The following is a 17,489-nucleotide window of genomic DNA, read 5'->3' as shown; positions in this document are numbered from 1 at the left end:
TTATAATGTTTTAGAGATTCTCCTCCCACCCCATAACAAGGCCAGTAAGCGGCATCCCTTCCTCTCCAGGCAACAGAGGTGAGTTCTTTGTGATGTCATGTCCGTTGCTCTCCACTTTCTCTGTGGAGGTGGGCCCACTGTCTGACTTATAATGTTTTAGAAATTCCCCCCCCCCCATCACAAAGCCAGTAAGCGGCATCCCTTCCTCTCCAGGCAACAGAGGTGAGTTCTTTGTGATGTCATGTCCGTTGCTCTCCACTTTCTCTATGGAGGTAGGTCCACTGTCGGACTTATAATGTTTTTAGAGTCCCCCCCCCCTCCTTAACAAGGCCTGTAAGCGGCATCCCTTCCTCTCCAGGCAACAGAGGTGAGCTCTTTGTGATGTCATGTCCGTTGCTCTCCACTTTCTCTGTGGAGGTAGGCCCACTGTCTGACTTATAATGTTTTTAGAGTCCTGGCCCTCCTTAACAAGGCCTGTAAGCGACATCCCTTCCTCTCCAGGCAACAGAGGTGAGCTCTTTGTGATGTCATGTCCGTTGCTCTCCACTTTCTCTGTGGAGGTTGGCCCACTGTCTGACTTATAATGTTTTAGAGATCCCCCCCCCCCCATAACAAGGCCAGTAAGCGGCATCCCTTCCTCTCCAGGCAACAGAGGTGAGCTCTGTGTGATGTCATGTCCGTTGCTCTCCACTTTCTCTGTGGAGGTTGGCCCACTGTCTGACTTATAATGTTTTTAGAGTCCGGGCCCTCCTTAACAAGGCCTGTAAGCGCCATCCCTTCCTCTCCAGGCAACAGAGGTGAGCTCTTTGTGACGTCATGTCCGTTGCTCTCCACTTTCTCTGTGGAGGTAGGCCCACTATCTGACTTATAATGTTTTAGAGATTCTCCTCCCACCCCATAACAAGGATAGTAAGCGGCATCCCTTCCTCTCCAGGCAACAGAGGTGAGCCCTTTGTGATGTCATGTCCGTTGCTCTCCACTTTCTCTGTGGAGGTAGGCCCACTGTCTGACTTATAATGTTTTTAGAGTCCGGGCCCTCCTTAACAAGGCCTGTAAGCGGCATCCCTTCCTCTCCAGGCAACAGAGGTGAGCTCTTTGTGACGTCATGTCCGTTGCTCTCCACTTTCTCTGTGGAGGTTGGCCCACTGTCTGACTTATAATGTTTTTAGAGTCCGGGCCCTCCTTAACAAGGCCTGTAAGCGGCATCCCTTCCTCTCCAGGCAACAGAGGTGAGCTCTTTGTGATGTCATGTCCGTTGCTCTCCACTTTCTCTGTGGAGGTTGGCCCACTGTCTGACTTATAATGTTTTAGAGATTTCCCCCCCCCCCCATAACAAGGCCAGTAAGCTGCATCCCTTCCTCTCCAGGCAACAGAGGTGAGTTCTTTCTGATGTCATGTCCGTTGCTCTCCACTTTCTCTATGGAGGTAGGTCCACTGTCTGACTTATAATGTTTTTAGAGCCCCCCTCCCCCCCCCATAACAAGGCCAGTAAGCGGCATCCCTTCCTCTCCAGGCAACAGAGGTGAGCTCTTTGTGATGTCATGTCCGTTGCTCTCCACTTTCTCTATGGAGGTAGGTCCACTGTCTGACTTATAATGTTTTTAGAGTCCGGGCCCTCCTTAACAAGGCCTGTAAGCGGCATCCCTTCCTCTCCAGGCAACAGAGGTGAGCTCTTTGTGACGTCATGTCCGTTGCTCTCCACTTTCTCTGTGGAGGTAGGCCCACTGTCTGACTTATAATGTTTTTAGAGTCCGGGCCCTCCTTAACAAGGCCTGTAAGCGGCATCCCTTCCTCTCCAGGCAACAGAGGTGAGCTCTTTGTGATGTCATGTCAGTTGCTCTCCACTTTCTCTGTGGAGGTTGGCCCACTGTCTGACTTATAATGTTTTAGAGATTTCCCCCCCCCCCCATAACAAGGCCAGTAAGCTGCATCCCTTCCTCTCCAGGCAACAGAGGTGAGTTCTTTCTGATGTCATGTCCGTTGCTCTCCACTTTCTCTATGGAGGTAGGTCCACTGTCTGACTTATAATGTTTTTAGAGCCCCCCTCCCCCCCCCATAACAAGGCCAGTAAGCGGCATCCCTTCCTCTCCAGGCAACAGAGGTGAGCTCTTTGTGATGTCATGTCCGTTGCTCTCCACTTTCTCTATGGAGGTAGGTCCACTGTCTGACTTATAATGTTTTTAGAGTCCGGGCCCTCCTTAACAAGGCCTGTAAGCGGCATCCCTTCCTATCCAGGCAACAGAGGTGAGCTCTTTGTGATGTCATGTCCGTTGCTCTCCACTTTCTCTGTAGAGGTAGGCCCACTGTCTGACTTATAATGTTTTTAGAGTCCGGGCCCTCCTTAACAAGGCCTGTAAGCGGCATCCCTTCCTCTCCAGGCAACAGAGGTGAGCTCTTTGTGATGTCATGTCCGTTGCTCTCCACTTTCTCTGTGGAGGTTGGCCCACTGTCTGACTTATAATGTTTTAGAGATTCCCCCCCCCATAACAAGGCCAGTAAGCTGCATCCCTTCCTCTCCAGGCAACAGAGGTGAGTTCTTTGTGATGTCATGTCCGTTGCTCTCCACTTTCTCTATGGAGGTAGGTCCACTGTCTGACTTATAATGTTTTTAGAGTCCGGGCCCTCCTTAACAAGGCCTGTAAGCGCCATCCCTTCCTCTCCAGGCAACAGAGGTGAGCTCTTTGTGACGTCATGTCCGTTGCTCTCCACTTTCTCTGTGGAGGTAGGCCCACTATCTGACTTATAATGTTTTTAGAGTCCGGGCCCTCCTTAACAAGGCCTGTAAGCGGCATCCCTTCCTCTCCAGGCAACAGAGGTGAGCTCTTTGTGATGTCATGTCAGTTGCTCTCCACTTTCTCTGTGGAGGTTGGCCCACTGTCTGACTTATAATGTTTTAGAGATTTCCCCCCCCCCCCATAACAAGGCCAGTAAGCTGCATCCCTTCCTCTCCAGGCAACAGAGGTGAGTTCTTTCTGATGTCATGTCCGTTGCTCTCCACTTTCTCTATGGAGGTAGGTCCACTGTCTGACTTATAATGTTTTTAGAGCCCCCCTCCCCCCCCCCATAACAAGGCCAGTAAGCGGCATCCCTTCCTCTCCAGGCAACAGAGGTGAGCTCTTTGTGATGTCATGTCCGTTGCTCTCCACTTTCTCTATGGAGGTAGGTCCACTGTCTGACTTATAATGTTTTTCGAGTCCGGGCCCTCCTTAACAAGGCCTGTAAGCGGCATCCCTTCCTCTCCAGGCAACAGAGGTGAGCTCTTTGTGATGTCATGTCCGTTGCTCTCCACTTTCTCTATGGAGGTAGGTCCACTGTCTGACTTATAATGTTTTTAGAGTCCGGGCCCTCCTTAACAAGGCCAGTAAGCGGCATCCCTTCCTCTCCAGGCAACAGAGGTGAGCTCTTTGTGATGTCATGTCCGTTGCTCTCCACTTTCTCTGTGAAGGTTGGCCCACTGTCTGACTTATAATGTTTTTAGAGTCCGGGCCCTCCTTAACAAGGCCTGTAAGTAGCACCCCTTCCTCTCCAGGCAACAGAGCTGAGCTCTTTGTGATGTCATGTCCGTTGCTCTCCACTTTCTCTGTGGAGGTTGGCCCACTGTCTGACTTATAATGTTTTAGAGATTCCCCCCCCCATAACAAGGCCAGTAAGCTGCATCCCTTCCTCTCCAGGCAACAGAGGTGAGTTCTTTGTGATGTCATGTCCGTTGCTCTCCACTTTCTCTATGGAGGTAGGTCCACTGTCTGACTTATAATGTTTTTAGAGCCCCCCTCCCCCCCCATAACAAGGCCAGTAAGCGGCATCCCTTCCACTCCAGGCAACAGAGGTGAGCTCTTTGTGACGTCATGTCCGTTGTTCTCCACTTTCTCTATGGAGGTAGGTCCACTGTCTGACTTTTAATGTTTTTAGAGTCCGGGCCCTCCTTAACAAGGCCTGTAAGCGGCATCCCTTCCTCTCCAGGCAACAGAGGTGAGCTCTTTGTGATGTCATGTCCGTTGCTCTCCACTTTCTCTATGGAGGTAGGTCCACTGTCTGACTTATAATGTTTTTAGAGTCCGGGCCCTCCTTAACAAGGCCTGTAAGCGGCATCCCTTCCTCTCCAGGCAACTGAGGTGAGCTCTTTGTGATGTCATGTCCGTTGCTCTCCACTTTCTCTGTGGAGGTTGGCCCACTGTCTGACTTATAATGTTTTAGAGATTCTCCTCCCACCCCATAACAAGGACAGTAAGCGGCATCCCTTCCTCTCCAGGCAACAGAGGTGAGTTCTTTGTGATGTCATGTCCGTTGCTCTCCACTTTCTCTATGGAGGTAGGTCCACTGTCTGACTTATAATGTTTTTAGAGTCCCTCCCCCCCCATAACAAGGCCTGTAAGCGGCATCCCTTCCTCTCCAGGCAACAGAGGTGAGCTCTTTGTGATGTCATGTCCGTTGCTCTCCACTTTCTCTGTGGAGGTTGGCCCACTGTCTGACTTATAATGTTTTAGAGATTCTCCTCCCACCCCATAACAAGGATAGTAAGCGGCATCCCTTCCTCTCCAGGCAACAGAGGTGAGCCCTTTGTGATGTCATGTCCGTTGCTCTCCACTTTCTCTGTGGAGGTAGGCCCACTGTCTGACTTATAATGTTTTTAGAGTCCGGGCCCTCCTTAACAAGGCCTGTAAGCGGCATCCCTTCCTCTCCAGGCAACAGAGGTGAGCTCTTTGTGACGTCATGTCCGTTGTTCTCCACTTTCTCTATGGAGGTAGGTCCACTGTCTGACTTTTAATGTTTTTAGAGTCCGGGCCCTCCTTAACAAGGCCTGTAAGCGGCATCCCTTCCTCTCCAGGCAACAGAGGTGAGCTCTTTGTGATGTCATGTCCGTTGCTCTCCACTTTCTCTATGGAGGTAGGTCCACTGTCTGACTTATAATGTTTTTAGAGTCCGGGCCCTCCTTAACAAGGCCTGTAAGCGGCATCCCTTCCTCTCCAGGCAACTGAGGTGAGCTCTTTGTGATGTCATGTCCGTTGCTCTCCACTTTCTCTGTGGAGGTTGGCCCACTGTCTGACTTATAATGTTTTAGAGATTCTCCTCCCACCCCATAACAGGGACATTAAGCGGCATCCCTTCCTCTCCAGGCAACAGAGGTGAGTTCTTTGTGATGTCATGTCCGTTGCTCTCCACTTTCTCTATGGAGGTAGGTCCACTGTCTGACTTATAATGTTTTTAGAGTCCCTCCCCCCCCATAACAAGGCCTGTAAGCGGCATCCCTTCCTCTCCAGGCAACAGAGGTGAGCTCTTTGTGATGTCATGTCCGTTGCTCTCCACTTTCTCTGTGGAGGTTGGCCCACTGTCTGACTTATAATGTTTTAGAGATTCTCCTCCCACCCCATAACAAGGATAGTAAGCGGCATCCCTTCCTCTCCAGGCAACAGGGGTGAGCCCTTTGTGATGTCATGTCCGTTGCTCTCCACTTTCTCTGTGGAAGTAGGCCCACTGTCTGACTTATAATGTTTTTAGAGTCCGGGCCCTCCTTAACAAGGCCTGTAAGCGGCATCCCTTCCTCTCCAGGCAACAGAGGTGAGCTCTTTGTGACGTCATGTCCGTTGCTCTCCACTTTCTCTGTGGAGGTTGGCCCACTGTCTGACTTATAATGTTTTTAGAGTCCGGGCCCTCCTTAACAAGGCCTGTAAGCGGCATCCCTTCCTCTCCAGGCAACAGAGGTGAGCTCTTTGTGATGTCATGTCCGTTGCTCTCCACTTTCTCTGTGGAGGTTGGCCCACTGTCTGACTTATAATGTTTTTAGAGTCCTGGCCCTCCTTAACAAGACCTGTAAGCGGCATCCCTTCCTCTCCAGGCAACAGAGGTGAGCTCTGTGTGATGTCATGTCCGTTGCTCTCCACTTTCTCTGTGGAGGTTGGCCCACTGTCTGACTTATAATGTTTTTAGAGTCCGGGCCCTCCTTAACAAGGCCTGTTAGCGCCATCCCTTCCTCTCCAGGCAACAGAGGTGAGCTCTTTGTGACGTCATGTCCGTTGCTCTCCACTTTCTCTGTGGAGGTAGGCCCACTGTCTGACTTATAATGTTTTTAGAGTCCGGGCCCTCCATAACAAGGCCTGTAAGCGGCATCCCTTCCTCTCCAGGCAACAGAGGTGCGCTCTTCGTGATGTCATGTCCGTTGCTCTCCACTTTCTCTATGGAGGTAGGTCCACTGTCTGACTTATAATGATTTTAGAGCCCCCCTCCCCCCTCCCCATAACAAGGCCAGTAAGCGGCATCCCTTCCTCTCCAGGCAACAGAGGTGAGCTCTTTGTGACGTCATGTCCGTTGCTCTCCACTTTCTCTATGGAGGTAGGTCCACTGTCTGACTTATAATGTTTTTAGAGTCCTGGCCCTCCTTAACAAGGCTTGTAAGCGGCATCCCTTCCTCTCCAGGCAACAGAGGTGAGCTCTGTGTGATGTCATGTCCGTTGCTCTCCACTTTCTCTATGGAGGTAGGTCCACTGTCTGACTTATAATGTTTTAGAGCCCCCCTCCCCCCCCCATAACAAGGCCAGTAAGCGGCATCCCTTCCTCTCCAGGCAACAGAGGTGAGCTCTTTGTGACGTCATGTCCGTTGGTCTCCACTTTCTCTATGGAGGTAGGTCCACTGTCTGACTTATAATGTTTTTAGAGTCCGGGCCCTCCTTAACAAGGCCTGTAAGCGTCATCCCTTCCTCTCCAGGCAACAGAGGTGAGCTCTTTGTGATGTCATGTCCGTTGCTCTCCACTTTCTCTGTGGAGGTTGGCCCACTGTCTGACTTATAATGTTTTAGAGATTCTCCTCCCACCCCATAACAAGGCCAGTAAGCGGCATCCCTTCCTCTCCAGGCAACAGAGGTGAGTTCTTTGTGATGTCATGTCCGTTGCTCTCCACTTTCTCTATGGAGGTAGGTCCACTGTCTCCCTTATAATGTTTTTAGAGTCCCTCCCCCCCCATAACAAGGCCTGTAAGCGGCATCCCTTCCTCTCCAGGCAACAGAGGTGAGCTCTTTGTGACGTCATGTCCGTTGGTCTCCACTTTCTCTATGGAGGTAGGTCCACTGTCTGACTTATAATGTTTTTAGAGTCCGGGCCCTCCTTAACAAGGCCTGTAAGCGTCATCCCTTCCTCTCCAGGCAACAGAGGTGAGCTCTTTGTGATGTCATGTCCGTTGCTCTCCACTTTCTCTGTGGAGGTTGGCCCACTGTCTGACTTATAATGTTTTAGAGATTCTCCTCCCACCCCATAACAAGGCCAATAAGCGGCATCCCTTCCTCTCCAGGCAACAGAGGTGAGTTCTTTGTGATGTCATGTCCGTTGCTCTCCACTTTCTCTATGGAGGTAGGTCCACTGTCTCCCTTATAATGTTTTTAGAGTCCCTCCCCCCCATAACAAGGCCTGTAATCGGCATCCCTTCCTCTCCAGGCAACAGAGGTGAGCTCTTTGTGATGTCATGTCCATTGCTCTCCACTTTCTCTGTGGAGGTAGGCCCACTGTCTGACTTATAATGTTTTTAGAGTCCGGGCCCTCCTTAACAAGGCCTGTAAGCGGCATCCCTTCCTCTCCAGGCAACAGAGGTGAGCTCTTTGTGACGTCATGTCCGTTGCTCTCCACTTTCTCTGTGGAGGTTGGCCCACTGTCTGACTTATAATGTTTTTAGAGTCCGGGCCCTCCTTAACAAGGCCTGTAAGCGGCATCCCTTCCTCTCCAGGCAACAGAGGTGAGCTCTTTGTGACGTCATGTCCGTTGCTCTCCACTTTCTCTGTGGAGGTAGGCCCACTGTCTGACTTATAATGTTTTTAGAGTCCTGGCCCTCCTTAACAAGACCTGTAAGCGGCATCCCTTCCTCTCCAGGCAACAGAGGTGAGCTCTGTGTGATGTCATGTCCGTTGCTCTCCACTTTCTCTGTGGAGGTTGGCCCACTGTCTGACTTATAATGTTTTTAGAGTCCTGGCCCTCCTTAACAAGGCCTGTTAGCGCCATCCCTTCCTCTCCAGGCAACAGAGGTGAGCTCTTTGTGACGTCATGTCCGTTGCTCTCCACTTTCTCTGTGGAGGTAGGCCCACTGTCTGACTTATAATGTTTTTAGAGTCCGGGCCCTCCATAACAAGGCCTGTAAGCGGCATCCCTTCCTCTCCAGGCAACAGAGGTACGCTCTTTGTGATGTCATGTCCGTTGCTCTCCACTTTCTCTATGGAGGTAGGTCCACTGTCTGACTTATAATGTTTTTAGAGCCCCCCTCCCCCCTCCCCATAACAAGGCCAGTAAGCGGCATCCCTTCCTCTCCAGGCAACAGAGGTGAGCTCTTTGTGACGTCATGTCCGTTGCTCTCCACTTTCTCTATGGAGGTAGGTCCACTGTCTGACTTATAATGTTTTAGAGCCCCCCTCCCCCCCCCATAACAAGGCCAGTAAGCGGCATCCCTTCCTCTCCAGGCAACAGAGGTGAGCTCTTTGTGACGTCATGTCCGTTGGTCTCCACTTTCTCTATGGAGGTAGGTCCACTGTCTGACTTATAATGTTTTTAGAGTCCGGGCCCTCCTTAACAAGGCCTGTAAGCGTCATCCCTTCCTCTCCAGGCAACAGAGGTGAGCTCTTTGTGATGTCATGTCCGTTGCTCTCCACTTTCTCTGTGGAGGTTGGCCCACTGTCTGACTTATAATGTTTTAGAGATTCTCCTCCCACCCCATAACAAGGCCAGTAAGCGGCATCCCTTCCTCTCCAGGCAACAGAGGTGAGTTCTTTGTGATGTCATGTCCGTTGCTCTCCACTTTCTCTATGGAGGTAGGTCCACTGTCTCCCTTATAATGTTTTTAGAGTCCCTCCCCCCCCATAACAAGGCCTGTAAGCGGCATCCCTTCCTCTCCAGGCAACAGAGGTGAGCTCTTTGTGACGTCATGTCCGTTGGTCTCCACTTTCTCTATGGAGGTAGGTCCACTGTCTGACTTATAATGTTTTTAGAGTCCGGGCCCTCCTTAACAAGGCCTGTAAGCGTCATCCCTTCCTCTCCAGGCAACAGAGGTGAGCTCTTTGTGATGTCATGTCCGTTGCTCTCCACTTTCTCTGTGGAGGTTGGCCCACTGTCTGACTTATAATGTTTTAGAGATTCTCCTCCCACCCCATAACAAGGCCAATAAGCGGCATCCCTTCCTCTCCAGGCAACAGAGGTGAGTTCTTTGTGATGTCATGTCCGTTGCTCTCCACTTTCTCTATGGAGGTAGGTCCACTGTCTCCCTTATAATGTTTTTAGAGTCCCTCCCCCCCATAACAAGGCCTGTAATCGGCATCCCTTCCTCTCCAGGCAACAGAGGTGAGCTCTTTGTGATGTCATGTCCATTGCTCTCCACTTTCTCTGTGGAGGTAGGCCCACTGTCTGACTTATAATGTTTTTAGAGTCCGGGCCCTCCTTAACAAGGCCTGTAAGCGGCATCCCTTCCTCTCCAGGCAACAGAGGTGAGCTCTTTGTGACGTCATGTCCGTTGCTCTCCACTTTCTCTGTGGAGGTTGGCCCACTGTCTGACTTATAATGTTTTTAGAGTCCGGGCCCTCCTTAACAAGGCCTGTAAGCGGCATCCCTTCCTCTCCAGGCAACAGAGGTGAGCTCTTTGTGACGTCATGTCCGTTGCTCTCCACTTTCTCTGTGGAGGTAGGCCCACTGTCTGACTTATAATGTTTTTAGAGTCCTGGCCCTCCTTAACAAGACCTGTAAGCGGCATCCCTTCCTCTCCAGGCAACAGAGGTGAGCTCTGTGTGATGTCATGTCCGTTGCTCTCCACTTTCTCTGTGGAGGTTGGCCCACTGTCTGACTTATAATGTTTTTAGAGTCCTGGCCCTCCTTAACAAGGCCTGTTAGCGCCATCCCTTCCTCTCCAGGCAACAGAGGTGAGCTCTTTGTGACGTCATGTCCGTTGCTCTCCACTTTCTCTGTGGAGGTAGGCCCACTGTCTGACTTATAATGTTTTTAGAGTCCGGGCCCTCCATAACAAGGCCTGTAAGCGGCATCCCTTCCTCTCCAGGAAACAGAGGTACGCTCTTTGTGATGTCATGTCCGTTGCTCTCCACTTTCTCTATGGAGGTAGGTCCACTGTCTGACTTATAATGTTTTTAGAGCCCCCCTCCCCCCTCCCCATAACAAGGCCAGTAAGCGGCATCCCTTCCTCTCCAGGCAACAGAGGTGAGCTCTTTGTGACGTCATGTCCGTTGCTCTCCACTTTCTCTATGGAGGTAGGTCCACTGTCTGACTTATAATGTTTTTAGAGTCCGGGCCCTCCTTAACAAGGCCTGTAAGCGGCATCCCTTCCTCTCCAGGCAACAGAGGTGAGCGCTGTGTGATGTCATGTCCGTTGCTCTCCACTTTCTCTGTGGAGGTTGGCCCACTGTCTGACTTATAATGTTTTTAGAGTCCGGGCCCTCCTTAACAAGGCCTGTAAGCGCCATCCCTTCCTCTCCAGGCAACAGAGGTGAGCTCTTTGTGACGTCATGTCCGTTGCTCTCCACTTTCTCTGTGGAGGGAGGCCCACTGTCTGACTTATAATGTTTTTAGAGTCCGGGCCCTCCTTAACAAGGCCTGTAAGCGGCATCCCTTCCTCTCCAGGCAACAGAGGTGAGCTCTTTGTGATGTCATGTCCGTTGCTCTCCACTTTCTCTGTAGAGGTAGGCCCACTGTCTGACTTATAATGTTTTTAGAGTCCGGGCCCTCCTTAACAAGGCCTGTAAGCGGCATCCCTTCCTCTCCAGGCAACAGAGGTGAGTTCTTTGTGATGTCATGTCCGTTGCTCTCCACTTTCTCTATGGAGGTAGGTCCACTGTCTGACTTATAATGTTTTAGAGCCCCCCTCCCCCCCCCATAACAAGGCCAGTAAGCGGCATCCCTTCCTCTCCAGGCAACAGAGGTGAGCTCTTTGTGACGTCATGTCCGTTGCTCTCCACTTTCTCTATGGAGGTAGGTCCACTGTCTGACTTATAATGTTTTTAGAGTCCGGGCCCTCCTTAACAAGGCCTGTAAGCGGCATCCCTTCCTCTCCAGGCAACAGAGGTGAGCTCTTTGTGATGTCATGTCCGTTGCTCTCCACTTTCTCTATGGAGGTAGGTCCACTGTCTGACTTATAATGTTTTTAGAGTCCGGGCCCTCCTTAACAAGGCCTGTAAGCGTCATCCCTTCCTCTCCAGGCAACAGAGGTGAGCTCTTTGTGATGTCATGTCCGTTGCTCTCCACTTTCTCTGTGGAGGTTGGCCCACTGTCTGACTTATAATGTTTTAGAGATTCTCCTCCCACCCCATAACAAGGCCAGTAAGCGGCATCCCTTCCTCTCCAGGCAACAGAGGTGAGTTCTTTGTGATGTCATGTCCATTGCTCTCCACTTTCTCTATGGAGGTAGGTCCACTGTCTGCCTTATAATGTTTTTAGAGTCCCTTCCCCCCCATAACAAGGCCTGTAAGCGGCATCCCTTCCTCTCCAGGCAACAGAGGTGAGCTCTTTGTGATGTCATGTCCATTGCTCTCCACTTTCTCTGTGGAGGTAGGCCCACTGTCTGACTTATAATGTTTTTAGAGTCCGGGCCCTCCTTAACAAGGCCTGTAAGCGGCATCCCTTCCTCTCCAGGCAACAGAGGTGAGCTGTTTGCGACGTCATGTCCGTTGCTCTCCACTTTCTCTGTGGAGGTTGGCCCACTGTCTGACTTACAATGTTTTTAGAGTCCGGGCCCTCCTTAACAAGGCCTGTAAGCGGCATCCCTTCCTCTCCAGGCAACAAAGGTGAGCTCTTTGTGATGTCATGTCCGTTGCTCTCCACTTTCTCTGTGGAGGTAGGCCCACTGTCTGACTTATAATGTTTTTAGAGTCCTGGCCCTCCTTAACAAGACCTGTAAGCGGCATCCCTTCCTCTCCAGGCAACAGAGGTGAGCTCTGTGTGATGTCATGTCCGTTGCTCTCCACTTTCTCTGTGGAGGTTGGCCCACTGTCTGACTTATAATGTTTTTAGAGTCCGGGCCCTCCTTAACAAGGCCTGTTAGCGCCATCCCTTCCTCTCCAGGCAACAGAGGTGAGCTCTTTGTGACGTCATGTCCGTTGCTCTCCACTTTCTCTGTGGAGGTAGGCCCACTGTCTGACTTATAATGTTTTTAGAGTCCGGGCCCTCCATAACAAGGCCTGTAAGCGGCATCCCTTCCTCTCCAGGCAACAGAGGTGCGCTCTTTGTGATGTCATGTCCGTTGCTCTCCACTTTCTCTGTGGAGGTAGGCCCACTGTCTGACTTATAATGTTTTTAGAGTCCTGGCCCTCCTTAACAAGACCTGTAAGCGGCATCCCTTCCTCTCCAGGCAACAGAGGTGCGCTCTTTGTGATGTCATGTCCGTTGCTCTCCACTTTCTCTGTGGAGGTAGGCCCACTGTCTGACTTATAATGTTTTTAGAGTCCTGGCCCTCCTTAACAAGACCTGTAAGCGGCATCCCTTCCTCTCCAGGCAACAGAGGTGAGCTCTGTGTGATGTCATGTCCGTTGCTCTCCACTTTCTCTGTGAAGGTTGTCCCACTGTCTGACTTATAATGTTTTTAGAGTCCGGGCCCTCCTTAACAAGACCTGTAAGCGGCATGCCTTCCTCTCCAGGCAACAGAGGTGAGCTCTGTGTGATGTCATGTCCGTTGCTCTCCACTTTCTCTGTGAAGGTTGTCCCACTGTCTGACTTATAATGTTTTTAGAGTCCGGGCCCTCCATAACAAGGCCTGTAAGCGGCATCCCTTCCTCTCCAGGCAACAGAGGTGCGCTCTTTGTGATGTCATGTCCGTTGCTCTCCACTTTCTCTATGGAGGTAGGTCCACTGTCTGACTTATAATGTTTTTAGAGCCCCCCTCCCCCCTCCCCATAACAAGGCCAGTAAGCGGCATCCCTTCCTCTCCAGGCAACAGAGGTGAGCTCTTTGTGACGTCATGTCCGTTGCTCTCCACTTTCTCTATGGTGGTAGGTCCACTGTCTGACTTATAATGTTTTTAGAGTCCGGGCCCTCCTTAACAAGGCCTGTAAGCGGCATCCCTTCCTCTCCAGGCAACAGAGGTGAGCTCTGTGTGATGTCATGTCCGTTGCTCTCCACTTTCTCTGTGGAGGTTGGCCCACTGTCTGACTTATAATGTTTTTAGAGTCCGGGCCCTCCTTAACAAGGCCTGTAAGCGTCATCCCTTCCTCTCCAGGCAACAGAGGTGAGCTCTTTGTGATGTCATGTCCGTTGCTCTCCACTTTCTCTATGGAGGTAGGTCCACTGTCTGACTTATAATGTTTTAGAGCCCCCCTCCCCCCCCCATAACAAGGCCAGTAAGCGGCATCCCTTCCTCTCCAGGCAACAGAGGTGAGCTCTTTGTGACGTCATGTCCGTTGCTCTCCACTTTCTCTATGGAGGTAGGTCCACTGTCTGACTTATAATGTTTTTAGAGTCCGGGCCCTCCTTAACAAGGCCTGTAAGCGGCATCCCTTCCTCTCCAGGCAACAGAGGTGAGCTCTTTGTGACGTCATGTCCGTTGCTCTCCACTTTCTCTATGGAGGTAGGTCCACTGTCTGACTTATAATGTTTTTAGAGTCCGGGCCCTCCTTAACAAGGCCTGTAAGCGTCATCCCTTCCTCTCCAGGCAACAGAGGTGAGCTCTTTGTGATGTCATGTCCGTTGCTCTCCACTTTCTCTATGGAGGTAGGTCCACTGTCTGACTTATAATGTTTTAGAGCCCCCCTCCCCCCCCCCATAACAAGGCCAGTAAGCGGCATCCCTTCCTCTCCAGGCAACAGAGGTGAGCTCTTTGTGACGTCATGTCCGTTGCTCTCCACTTTCTCTATGGAGGTAGGTCCACTGTCTGACTTATAATGTTTTTAGAGTCCGGGCCCTCCTTAACAAGGCCTGTAAGCGTCATCCCTTCCTCTCCAGGCAACAGAGGTGAGCTCTTTGTGATGTCATGTCCGTTGCTCTCCACTTTCTCTATGGAGGTAGGTCCACTGTCTGACTTATAATGTTTTAGAGCCCCCCTCCCCCCCCCCATAACAAGGCCAGTAAGCGGCATCCCTTCCTCTCCAGGCAACAGAGGTGAGCTCTTTGTGACGTCATGTCCGTTGCTCTCCACTTTCTCTATGGAGGTAGGTCCACTGTCTGACTTATAATGTTTTTAGAGTCCGGGCCCTCCTTAACAAGGCCTGTAAGCGGCATCCCTTCCTCTCCAGGCAACAGAGGTGAGCTCTTTGTGACGTCATGTCCGTTGCTCTCCACTTTCTCTATGGAGGTAGCTCCACTGTCTGACTTATAATGTTTTTAGAGTCCGGGCCCTCCTTAACAAGGCCTGTAAGCGTCATCCCTTCCTCTCCAGGCAACAGAGGTGAGCTCTTTGTGATGTCATGTCCGTTGCTCTCCACTTTCTCTATGGAGGTAGGTCCACTGTCTGACTTATAATGTTTTAGAGCCCCCCTCCCCCCCCCCCATAACAAGGCCAGTAAGCGGCATCCCTTCCTCTCCAGGCAACAGAGGTGAGCTCTTTGTGACGTCATGTCCGTTGCTCTCCACTTTCTCTATGGAGGTAGGTCCACTGTCTGACTTATAATGTTTTTAGAGTCCTGGCCCTCCTTAACAAGACCTGTAAGCGGCATCCCTTCCTCTCCAGGCAACAGAGGTGCGCTCTTTGTGATGTCATGTCCGTTGCTCTCCACTTTCTCTGTGGAGGTAGGCCCACTGTCTGACTTATAATGTTTTTAGAGTCCTGGCCCTCCTTAACAAGACCTGTAAGCGGCATCCCTTCCTCTCCAGGCAACAGAGGTGAGCTCTGTGTGATGTCATGTCCGTTGCTCTCCACTTTCTCTGTGAAGGTTGTCCCACTGTCTGACTTATAATGTTTTTAGAGTCCGGGCCCTCCTTAACAAGACCTGTAAGCGGCATGCCTTCCTCTCCAGGCAACAGAGGTGAGCTCTGTGTGATGTCATGTCCGTTGCTCTCCACTTTCTCTGTGAAGGTTGTCCCACTGTCTGACTTATAATGTTTTTAGAGTCCGGGCCCTCCATAACAAGGCCTGTAAGCGGCATCCCTTCCTCTCCAGGCAACAGAGGTGCGCTCTTTGTGATGTCATGTCCGTTGCTCTCCACTTTCTCTATGGAGGTAGGTCCACTGTCTGACTTATAATGTTTTTAGAGCCCCCCTCCCCCCTCCCCATAACAAGGCCAGTAAGCGGCATCCCTTCCTCTCCAGGCAACAGAGGTGAGCTCTTTGTGACGTCATGTCCGTTGCTCTCCACTTTCTCTATGGTGGTAGGTCCACTGTCTGACTTATAATGTTTTTAGAGTCCGGGCCCTCCTTAACAAGGCCTGTAAGCGGCATCCCTTCCTCTCCAGGCAACAGAGGTGAGCTCTGTGTGATGTCATGTCCGTTGCTCTCCACTTTCTCTGTGGAGGTTGGCCCACTGTCTGACTTATAATGTTTTTAGAGTCCGGGCCCTCCTTAACAAGGCCTGTAAGCGTCATCCCTTCCTCTCCAGGCAACAGAGGTGAGCTCTTTGTGATGTCATGTCCGTTGCTCTCCACTTTCTCTATGGAGGTAGGTCCACTGTCTGACTTATAATGTTTTAGAGCCCCCCTCCCCCCCCCATAACAAGGCCAGTAAGCGGCATCCCTTCCTCTCCAGGCAACAGAGGTGAGCTCTTTGTGACGTCATGTCCGTTGCTCTCCACTTTCTCTATGGAGGTAGGTCCACTGTCTGACTTATAATGTTTTTAGAGTCCGGGCCCTCCTTAACAAGGCCTGTAAGCGGCATCCCTTCCTCTCCAGGCAACAGAGGTGAGCTCTTTGTGACGTCATGTCCGTTGCTCTCCACTTTCTCTATGGAGGTAGGTCCACTGTCTGACTTATAATGTTTTTAGAGTCCGGGCCCTCCTTAACAAGGCCTGTAAGCGTCATCCCTTCCTCTCCAGGCAACAGAGGTGAGCTCTTTGTGATGTCATGTCCGTTGCTCTCCACTTTCTCTATGGAGGTAGGTCCACTGTCTGACTTATAATGTTTTAGAGCCCCCCTCCCCCCCCCCATAACAAGGCCAGTAAGCGGCATCCCTTCCTCTCCAGGCAACAGAGGTGAGCTCTTTGTGACGTCATGTCCGTTGCTCTCCACTTTCTCTATGGAGGTAGGTCCACTGTCTGACTTATAATGTTTTTAGAGTCCGGGCCCTCCTTAACAAGGCCTGTAAGCGTCATCCCTTCCTCTCCAGGCAACAGAGGTGAGCTCTTTGTGATGTCATGTCCGTTGCTCTCCACTTTCTCTATGGAGGTAGGTCCACTGTCTGACTTATAATGTTTTAGAGCCCCCCTCCCCCCCCCATAACAAGGCCAGTAAGCGGCATCCCTTCCTCTCCAGGCAACAGAGGTGAGCTCTTTGTGACGTCATGTCCGTTGCTCTCCACTTTCTCTATGGAGGTAGGTCCACTGTCTGACTTATAATGTTTTTAGAGTCCGGGCCCTCCTTAACAAGGCCTGTAAGCGGCATCCCTTCCTCTCCAGGCAACAGAGGTGAGCTCTTTGTGACGTCATGTCCGTTGCTCTCCACTTTCTCTATGGAGGTAGCTCCACTGTCTGACTTATAATGTTTTTAGAGTCCGGGCCCTCCTTAACAAGGCCTGTAAGCGTCATCCCTTCCTCTCCAGGCAACAGAGGTGAGCTCTTTGTGATGTCATGTCCGTTGCTCTCCACTTTCTCTATGGAGGTAGGTCCACTGTCTGACTTATAATGTTTTAGAGCCCCCCTCCCCCCCCCCCATAACAAGGCCAGTAAGCGGCATCCCTTCCTCTCCAGGCAACAGAGGTGAGCTCTTTGTGACGTCATGTCCGTTGCTCTCCACTTTCTCTATGGAGGTAGGTCCACTGTCTGACTTATAATGTTTTTAGAGTCCGGCCCTCCTTAACAAGGCCTGTAAGCGTCATCCCTTCCTCTCCAGGCAACAGAGGTGAGCTCTTTGTGATGTCATGTCCGTTGCTCTCCACTTTCTCTATGGAGGTAGGTCCACTGTCTGACTTATAATGTTTTAGAGCCCCCCTCCCCCCCCCATAACATGTCATGTCCGTTGCTCTCCACTTTCTCTGTGGAGGTTGGCCCACTGTCTGACTTATAATGTTTTTAGAGTCCGGGCCCTCCTTAACAAGGCCTGTAAGCGGCATCCATTCCTCTCCAGGCAACAGAGGTGAGCTCTGTGTGATGTCATGTCCGTTGCTCTCCACTTTCTCTGTGGAGGTTGGCCCACTGTCTGACTTATAATGTTTTTAGAGTCCGGGCCCTCCTTAACAAGGCCTCTAAGCGGCATCCCTTCCTCTCCAGGCAACAGAGGTGAGCTCTTTGTGATGTCATGTCCGTTGCTCTCCACTTTCTCTATGGAGGTAGGTCCACTGTCTGACTGATAATGTTTTTAGAGTCCGGGCCCTCCTTAACAAGGCCTGTAAGCGTCATCCCTTCCTCTCCAGGCAACAGAGGTGAGCTCTTTGTGATGTCATGTCCGTTG

Source organism: Paroedura picta, chromosome 7 (assembly GCF_049243985.1).
Source record: "Paroedura picta isolate Pp20150507F chromosome 7, Ppicta_v3.0, whole genome shotgun sequence".
Lineage (NCBI taxonomy): Eukaryota > Metazoa > Chordata > Lepidosauria > Squamata > Gekkonidae > Paroedura > Paroedura picta.
The sequence above is the reverse complement of the archived record's forward strand: the minus strand, read 5'-3'. Positions refer to the sequence as shown.